General features: G+C 37.5%; 1 non-coding gene across 1 annotated transcript; it reads left to right on the forward strand.

The window, feature by feature from the left end:
• The first annotated feature begins 6,002 nt into the window (after positions 1 to 6,002).
• Positions 6,003 to 6,076, forward strand: TRNAN-GUU (transfer RNA asparagine (anticodon GUU)). The gene has a single exon. It is a non-coding gene; the product is annotated as a tRNA-Asn (tRNA).
• The last annotated feature ends 3,043 nt before the right edge of the window (positions 6,077 to 9,119 follow it).

Consider the following 9,119-nt stretch of genomic DNA (forward strand, 5'->3'; position numbering starts at 1 on the left):
CAGCGGAGGCATCCTCGCGGTCGGTTGCAGCAAGAACAACGTTCTGGACTTCTGCCTTTTTGGCTTTGGCCGCATCAAATCTAACCCTCAGCGACCCAATTTCTTGGTTAAAAAATTGATGTCGCCTAAACTCACACCACAAATATAGGTAGTGAGGCGGTCGAAGCAATAACAAAATCCAACGCAAGTCGGGGTCGAATTTTCAGGGAGTTAGAATTGGGATTAGGTATATATTTAATGTAATTATACGATATGCCTTAGATTACACTTCCACATTCTTGTTTGTTGTTTCTACTTCTACTTTAAACTATTGATTGCAATTATAAAACTAGAAGATAATATTTTTGGTTTTGGTTATTTTCCAAATGATAAAATATCTAGGGTCGTGACTTCCACCTAGGTGGTTACCTAATGAATTGTAAACTCTAGGGCAAGTTTGATTGGTCGGGGTTGTAATATAGCAATCACACGCAATTACCCACTCTATACCTCTTAGTAGTTTGAGTGATTTTGCCCAATTTGGGTATTGCACAAAATAAGTGATAAATGCTCAAGTCGGGTCTTACTATCTCTAGATTCAACCCTTTAAATTGGGTCTATCAATTTCTTGAGTTCACCCCAATTTCTTGTTAGCCAAGTTTTCCTAAACTTAGTCTCTTTTTCTCAAGTAGAGACTAAGTCAATTAGGCATGAATCAATATTTGCAACCATTAATTCTTGAATTCAAGCAAGAACTAGGCTAAATATTATTAACCCAATCACAAAAAAGTCCTAAATCAAACACCCATTAAGTACCCACACTAGGGTTTGGCCACAACCCCAGCTAGAAATTTAGCTACTCATAAAAAATGAAGAAATACAAGAAGAAATTAAGATAGAATGCATAATAATTTATTAGGGAAAGAAAATCTAATGTTTAGAAGCTAATCTAGTACAATATTACTCAAAAAAGTAAAGAAAAACGGCTCAGGTGCTCTCCCAAAATAAAACTTACCTTAAAATGACAAAAAGTTCTATTTATATTAAGCTGAAAATATCTGACAAAAATGCTCATGCGGAGGTTGTGCGGCCGCACAATTCTGTGTGCGGTCTGCACTCTGAGCTTGACTAGTCAATTGGGCCTTCTGCGGTCGTATAAAAGTGGGATGTGGCCGCACTTTATTTGATTGTGCGGACCGCACAATTCTGAGTGCGGCCGCACACTTGAACTTGGACTGGAACATGGCTCTCTGATTCTTCTCTTCTGTGGACCGCACAATTATGAGTGCGGCCGCACTTGTCATCTTGCGGCCGCATAATTATGGTGTGGTCCGCATATCTTCATCCTCCCCAAAAACTAACTCTCTGAATCTCCTCTTCTGTGGCTGCATAATAATTGTGCGGTCCGCATACTCTAAAGGACATCTGACAGTGATGTTGCATTGTTCTGCGGCCGCACACAGTATTGTGCGGTCCGCACTGTGGGCCTTTTTGCCTTGTTTTGGTCCTTTTTTATTTTTGACTCCTTTATGAATTGATTTTGACTTCTTTGGCTTGTCTCTCAATATTCCTGCACGAAAGCACATTTTATTAGTTTCCGGAAATACCTTTAAGCATTTTTGAGCTAAAATGCAAGTAAAAGAGAGCAAATAAGCGGTCAAAATCCCTACTTATCAAGGGTTACCACTTCTTGCTCGCTTTGCTGAAAACGAGCCTCCAAAACAACGGCATCAGCAGCTCTGGTTTCCAGTTCTGAGAGGCGGAGAACAGTCTGGTCCCGTTCCGCCAAAAGCTGATCCCGTTCAGAAGTAAGTTCTTCCTTCTCACGAATCAACTTTTGAAGGCCCTCAGAAGCAAGAAAGTTGGCTTATAAAATAAGAAGAGGTAAAATTTAGAATACATTCGTTTAAAGTAGAAGAAATAATAGAGGAAGGAAGGAACGTACTGCTGCGGTATTATGCATAACATTATTCAACAAACACTCTTCCGAGAGTGTCTAAATCTTTCCCCAGTCTTTTTCTAAAGCCAAAGGCTTCAGGTAATTAGCAAGCTCCACCGGCCGTGATAGCAGGTTGCTCCCGGTAGAGACCGAAAGAGTGATGTTCCTAATCCTTTGGGGATCTTCAAAAGGAGCAGCATAATTTTGCCCCAAAAATTTCATGAACTGGGGACTGTGGAAGAGGAACACATTCTTCATGGTCAGGTGCGGCCGATGGAGATGGTATAGCAACCACTGGTGGGAGAGTAGACGAAGATGGAAATGATGTAGCAGTTGCTGGTATTGGTGAAGGTGGAGATAAAGATGATGGAGTTGAAGAGTGAGAAACAACTGCATCCAATGCAGTGCTGGTTGTTTGATGCTTGCCAGCCAAAGACGACAGGGACCCGATACTCAGCCTCGCAGCACCGATTACAACAATTAGGGTCCGGAAGCGGGGAGTTGGCATATTCTACTAAATCAGATTCTCCCCAAAGTGTTGAGACATTGTCTTAAGTTGGTGCAACTATCTCAACAGGTTGAGCATCCTGTTAAGATGATGAGGATCGTCGCCTTCTGTATAAAGAAGCTCCCTCATCAACAACTTCTTCAAGAATCACTTACTCGAACAGGTATCTTCGGGCCTATTTCTGGTGCAAATATTTCTTTACGGAGTCCCCGACCGGAGAAGCATTTTCTCTTTGTTTGTTTATCTTCCGGATGGGGACTCCGTAAAGAAATATTTGCACCAGAAACAAGCCCAGAGATACCTGTTCGAGTAAGTGCTTCTTGAAGCAACCTCACTGCATCAGCAAGATTAGCCAGAATATCCTCTTCGGGGACAACAACAGAACCTGCAGGTAGACCTAATTTTATGAACAAAGTCAGAAGGGTTCAACCAAGTTCTTCATATACAAAAATGGAAGCAAGGTAAATTAAAGTTACCATGATTTTTGGCCTTCCACCTGTACTTAAGGGCCAGTTCTTTCCATGAATGAGTTTCGGGCGTTGTGACGTCCAAAATCTTCTAAACCCACTGGTTCAAACTTTCCACCACCGGTGGGAGCCATCGAGTTGCTGAAACATGCAGAGGGTAAAGAGATGATATGGCCATAAAAAAATATCTAGTAAGAGGAATATTATACAAAGAACTTACGAGTGCGGTTCCAAGCAATCGGAAAAAATGAAGCCGTTATCGGAATGATGTCATTGGTGGCAACTGCAACGAACCATTCCATCCACCCATGGTCGTTGTCATCATCAATGCTAGACAACAAAGCATGGTGGCCATGCTTGCAAAGATTTATCATTCCCTTGTGGAAGATTTTGGGGGAATAGAGATTCATCACATGAGCTAAGGTTAGATCCTCTCTAGTTTCTTGGCACAAGTGTCGGAGGCAGGCGATTGTCCTCCACATTGAAGGACTTACTTGCGCCAAATTTACCTGGTAGCGAAGGCAAAACTCCGTAATCACGGAATCAAGCTTTCCGCTCAAAGAAAACGCAACCAAAGTAAAGGGATACGTGAAAAAGTATGTAAAACCTTCCTTGGGAAGGGTCACTTGCTCCGATAGATCAGGAGCAATGATTTACAACTCATTGCAGCGACAGTCCTCCTTCACAACATGAATACTGGAAGGACGAATGAAAGAAGGGTACCTACTAACAACCCATGTACGAGGCTTAGCAGTAGGAAATTTCTCTTCAAATTTCTTAGAAGTACTAAGCCTCCTTGGGATGATGGAATCCACTGTTAGAGGAATGGAGTCCCCGGTTTTGTTCTTATTCTTTGAAGAACCACCATGTTTGGAAGAAGAAGCCATCGGAAAAGAAGAAGGTAAAGAGTTTGTGTTTGAAGAAAATTAGGAAAGGGATGGAAAACAAGGATGCAAATCAAAAACTCAAGCAATTGTGAAACGTAAAGGAAAAGAAAGTTACGTATAAGTAAAATTCTGGCGGCTAAATTCATGGCCATGATTACCTCGATAATCGGTAAAAGCTGTGCTGAATCAGGGGATGACACGTGTTAGGGGCATTAAAATACAGAGAGACATCCGTCTAATCAACTGTCAGAGACCTTCAGAGGGAGTTATAGTAATTCCCGCCAAAAAAGTATTTCTATCAACTTTTCGGTAACACAAAGTTATGTCACCGGAAAGCAGGGGGACTATCTGTATAGGGTAAAATATGATATGACACATGGCTGACTAAAAGGAGGACACGTGGAATCCAAGATAGGATTGTTGAGGACTAAACACAGCCATTGCGCTTGTCACCGGAACGGATAACGTTCATAAAAGTGTATTAAATGCTCTGTGCCCGGTAGCATTTACTAAGGAATATTCTACAACATTAAGAGCGACGGTCTGTTACAGAGAATTTGGCATTTATACTCAACGTTACATCTTCATCAATGACCCTTATGATTGGCATTAAAGGAGGGCATGATCCTAGGACCCTTTTCCCTAGGCATAACTATAAATAGTGAGCTCAGTTACCCTTGTAAAGGACACGAATTTCTTGGTAAGAACATATACGATATTCTATACAAAGCTTTATACAATTTCACTTTCTTGCTTTTAGATCTCATTATTGATCTGTTCGGGAACCGTATTCACGTAATCATCATCTTTGTTATTTCATCTATATTTTAAGGCTAAGTATTGTGTATTTTTTCAATTATTATATTATTTCAGGATCAAATTAATTCACTTGTCTAGAAACTATGTATAAATTTAACTGTACAGTTTTACGGGTAAACAACTGCGTGCTGCTCACTCGAGTAGACATGGAGGATATATCGGATCCACCTCAGCTAAATTAAACCATGCCATTATTTATTTTTATAAAATATTATTTTTACTTCTCCTTCTCCTTCTCTTCCTCTTGCGGAATCAACCACCACCCTCTATGCCTTCTTTTCCTCTGCTTCCCCCTCCCCTTTAACCATTGGTTGCCGGTCTCCTCGCCCAAAACCAAAAAACGAGCGGACCAGGGATATAGAACAACAAGCAACATCACCGGCCGGAAAACCCGCTCTGTATTAGTCCCTACGTCATTAATAAAGAATTCCAAAATCCTCTTAAGGAAAGAAAAAAAATCACATCTTTAGCTTTCTTCCACTTCCTGTTCATTATCTCCATAGAGTAAGGCACCAAAAAGAATAAATTGTGGGTACAATCTTAACGTCCATTAAATTTTTGGCAAAAGTTATTCCAATTCAAAGGTTACCAAGATCTGGGTCTTCTTGACATGGCTGGAAAAGCCAACACGGTCAACTAAGCTGATCAGAAGTTTTGGATCTGTGGTGATGAGGGATGTCACTTATAGATGAAAAGGTGGTGGGGAAGGTTGTTGCAATGGGTTTTGGCTTAAAATGGGGGAGGAGGAAAAACGTGAAAAGGTAGGGAGATAGAAAAAATGGGATTTGGGGTTAGGAGGGGGGTGGGGGGAGGTGGAGTAGAACGTTAAGTGAAAGAGAAAAAACAAACTTTGACCTTTTCTTTCTTTTCTCTAATTTGAATTTTTGTTTTTTTGTTTTTGTTTTTCGTTTTTTCCCTTATTTTAATCATTTTTTATTTAAATTTTTATGTTCACGCTCCTTATACGCGTGAAATACAAATATTTTGTCCAGTTTAGCAATTAAATTGCCACATAGACTTGGTCAATAGTTAAAGAAGTTTAAAATACTGACTTTGAACAATTATAAGTGTCTAGATGAAACTTCATTAAGTATAGGGACATGGATGACAAACGCGAACAACTATAAGTGTCTACAAGGCTATTCTGCCAAGAAAAAAAATAGACTTTCTTCGGTTGCGTTTTTCTCCATTAATTCATTTGAAGTAGTTTCTGAATTTTGGAGAGTATTGATTAGTGAGACAATTTCTTGTCAAATAACATAAAAGAGGAACAAAAGTGAAAAAAACAAAAGATTCATAATTATCCAAGGAGCCCAATTTAGAAAATAAATTTCATAGATTTTGGTCTAAACAAATAATATATAGTGTATATTAAGAATTAAAAGCGTTGTCTGACTACAGTAGCTGGAGTAGCTCAGTTGGTTAGAGCGTGTGGCTGTTAACCACAAGGTCGGAGGTTCAAGCCCTCCTTCTAGCGCTTAAATTATTGTTCTTTTCTTTTCTTTTCTTTTTTCCTTACTTGGTAATTAGTCCATTATTTGAAATTTAGTCTTTATTAGTCACTTGCTTCTTCCCCCACTCCACGCCAATTCATTCAAATAGATCGGTACGTACCTTAAGAGAAATTTTATGTGTCAGCAAAGCTAAGAGAAGAGAATCAACAGCTCATCGATCTCACGGTTGCAGATGCCACTTTCGTGTCCAAACCAATAGAATATATTGAACGTCATTGCACATAAAATTGGTAACTAACTAATACGTATCCTGTTTTAGGTTCTTCTTGTAATCTGCAAGAAAGCAGACAACGGATTGTATATTCTGGTTGATAGTGAACAAAAACATTGTTTAAAAGTAAAATTGTGTACGGATAAAAACCGGGCTCATGATACACTCCGGCCTCCAACAGGGTAAAACGAGCTCAAGATATGATTGCGAAAGATCGGAATCGAAGCAAGGATATCCTCAAGTCAGAGTACGGGGGCCGACCATCTACCCTCGATAATATAGAGATCATGATTCGAGACCGACCTAAAACCTGAAGGACTTCGGAGAGCGTCTCCGAATAATCAAGTGCGGCCAATAGGAGGCCGTAATATCCGTGACCGGCCAGATATCACGGCGTGGATCTCGGCACGTGTCGATGTAGAACCGACAATCAATTAAACAGAAGATTTTTTTTTTTTACCTTTTATAGAGTTATACTTAGAGTAGGATTCCCCTACTATATAAAGGGGGGTCTGATAATTCATTAAGCACGTTGTAACACGCATTCCAAAGCAATATACTATTATTTTCATTGTTATTCTAAGTTTTTCTTTCATTCATCAATATTGACCATTGTGAGCCCGGATCTAGGACAAATAGCTCACTAAGGCTGAAGACATCTTCCTCGCGTGGTTTGAATTTACCGTATTTCTATTTGTTCGTTTTAATCCAATTTATCGTTTTGTATTAAATTATTCCCCGTATCGTTAAAACCACTTACAAATTTAATTGTTATCCGATTTTGAGGATAAACAAAAATTATAAATTTATTAGTAAGCACATAAAAAGTAGTTATAAACAAACAAAAATATAACATATGAGTTTAAATTCTATACATTGTTAGTGTAAAAAATATTTCTACAATCAAGTCGCTCAATAAAAAGCGTCTTGAGCCTTTGCTTGCCAGCACATAGTGAAATAAATTTAGATAAGTTTAAATTTTTATTTTTTTTGTTTTCATGAACGATTTTATTATTACTGATCTCTAAAATTGAGTTATCATGTAAACTACTACTTTATATATGGTTCTTGTACTCACTTAACAATCACCTTACTTTGAAAGGAACCTCACATTCTCTTTTTCGTTAGTAAAAGCGTTATGGAATGCAATATTTAACAAGAGAAATTCTAATTGGTAATTTTGTTCTCTCGCTTACGCCTAAACGATTCTTCGCCTGCCCACCACCAAAATATCCAGTGCTATTAATTAAATAGCAGAATCGAGTGATCATAGTCACGTCTTCGACATATGTGAAAGGTTGAATAGTAAACTTAATAAGTTCGTAAGTATAGAGGTTTTGCTTCATTGCCTTATCAAAAGATTGCAAAATTCAAATATGTATCATATGAGAGTCAAGTACTTGAGATGGATAATAATTATCTGGTTGAAGTTTATTCATTATTATTGAATTTCTTATGCGTTTCAGAGTTAAACAACTTGATAAATTTTGGAATAACAGTTTTACTATGACTTTTTTTTTTTTTAAAGAATAGGAGTAGCTAGCATATGTTCTTGTGTACTCTGATTATTGATGGTCAAGTCAACCTTTGAGAACCGTACGCAATTGTGGTATGAATAGAGAGAGTATCTTGTTAATACTATTTATTATATATGTACAGCAAAAAGTCAATTTGAAATCCATTGTAAGATTAAGAATAGTTTATTACTATTACACTACAACATGTAACTTTTTAGAATATAGAAAAGTGCGACTTTCCTCGAGGTTTTTGGCTGATTAGAATAAGTGATAGTTGATAATCAAAATCTTAGTCAGCTCTTTGGTTGCTACTTAAATTTTCATCTTATTGGTAAGAGTACTTCAATTTTCCTCCTATTTATCCCCTCCCCCATTTCCCTTTCAAACCCAAATTAAAAAAATGATAGTTGAAAGAAGGCATTTGAGAAAAAGGTGTGTATTAAGCAATGGAAAGGATTTGATACTTAATGTCGTGTGAGAATACTATTATTCATCTTTAATCTTTATTAATTATTCCACAATCTCTAGCTAACTAGTACAAAAACAAGGAGCGGTTCTAGTTTTATGCATTCAATTTTCAATAACTTATAGTATATTCTTAATTAGTTTTTCTTTTTCCGGGTTTTATCATTCGGTATTCAAAATTCATTGCGTAAACTTGACTGAGAGAAGCTAAGCCGTTGAAGTGAAAGGGGAGAAGAATATAATCTCAAGTTAAAAGTCTCATTGTTCTTACTTCCTGTATTTTTAGAGGTGTTTTCTCGCATATATTTGTAATATTGCTTGCACAAGCGAAACTATATATATGATTCGCAAATCACAATCATATATCCTTTTACATTTACAATTTCATTGGTGCCTGACATACACTTAATTAAACAAATATTTAATCTATAAAATATTTTCGGTGTTCGAGAAGTGTGATAAAGGAATTTGACCTCAAACTCAGGAGGCAAACTGTGTATTCTCCCTTAACTTAATGATAACTTAGAATTTGTAGAATATTTGACTCTTCAGATAGTAGATAATAAATTTTGATTTTTGTTTTCATGGACGTTATATTGTTAGTCGAGCCATCATCCAAAGCGCTACGTGGTCCTTTTATTCGTTGACCAATCATCATACTTTTGAATATTTATATTGGCGGATATGAAAAGAACTTCACATTCTCTTCATATTGTTATTACTGTCTCCGGAAGCTCTGTTCCCGGAACCAAAATTTTTGTTGTTTTATATTTTTACATTCTTGTCTAATTTATTTATCATTTTAGGATCAAA

Source organism: Nicotiana tabacum, chromosome 17, assembly GCF_000715075.1.
Source record: "Nicotiana tabacum cultivar K326 chromosome 17, ASM71507v2, whole genome shotgun sequence".
Taxonomy (NCBI): Eukaryota; Viridiplantae; Streptophyta; class Magnoliopsida; order Solanales; family Solanaceae; genus Nicotiana; species Nicotiana tabacum.